Source organism: Serinus canaria, chromosome Z, assembly GCF_022539315.1.
Source record: "Serinus canaria isolate serCan28SL12 chromosome Z, serCan2020, whole genome shotgun sequence".
Classification (NCBI taxonomy): domain Eukaryota; kingdom Metazoa; phylum Chordata; class Aves; order Passeriformes; family Fringillidae; genus Serinus; species Serinus canaria.
Window position 1 is genome coordinate 67,117,761 of NC_066343.1, and position 826 is coordinate 67,118,586.

Genomic DNA, 826 nt, shown 5'->3' on the forward strand with positions numbered 1-826 from the left:
GGGCCGGTAGCGCAGGCGGTGCGAAGCCGCCGGGGCTGCCGCCGCCGCTCCATTGGAGCAGGGCTCTGCCAATCTGCCGCCACCACCCCGGGACGCTTCCTGCCTGTGAGCCGCCCCCCGGGACCGGGAGGGATCCGAACCCGCGGCCCACCGTTTGCCCGGGGTTCGTGGTCCCCCGCGGGGCTCCCTCCCTGTGTCAGTCCGGCCAGAGCGCTGGGATGGGGGTCCCACCCTGGCGCACTGATGTGCGGTGTCCTCCGGAGCACGGGTGTCCCCCCGAGGCTCAGGAACCTCCCCCCCCCCCCCCCGAGAGTGCACAGCTCTCCCCGGTGCCCTCGGGGGTCAGCATTCTCCAGCCGTGCCTGCCCTCGTCCCTGCATCCTGGAAGAGTGGAGGCAAGCAAGTCCTACCCGTGACTCAGTTTCTCTTGCCCCTGGGCTGGCCATTTTTTTGGGGTTTATTGTTGTGGTGGTTTATTTAATGGGGAGCATGCAGGGTGAAATCTGGCCGTGGGGTTTGTGTCCCTGAGCTGAAGAAAAGGCTCATTCCTCCTCGCAGCTTGTGGTGTGTGTTTGCATCCCTCTTTTGCAGGACACATCCACCACCCAAGCTGCTTTCCCTTGGAAATGGGTTTGGTTTGCCATTTTATTGCAGTGAAAATTCTTAAGAGGATAAAGATTTGCTGGAAGTGTGCAACAGGAAGCCAACTGGTGAAGACCCACTGGGAACTTTCCTCTCTGGTGGCTCCTGAGGCCAGGTGTCCTTTGGGGTTTCCCCATGTGGTGCCATCAAGGCTGGCACTGCTGGAGCCTTGGGATGGACCCAG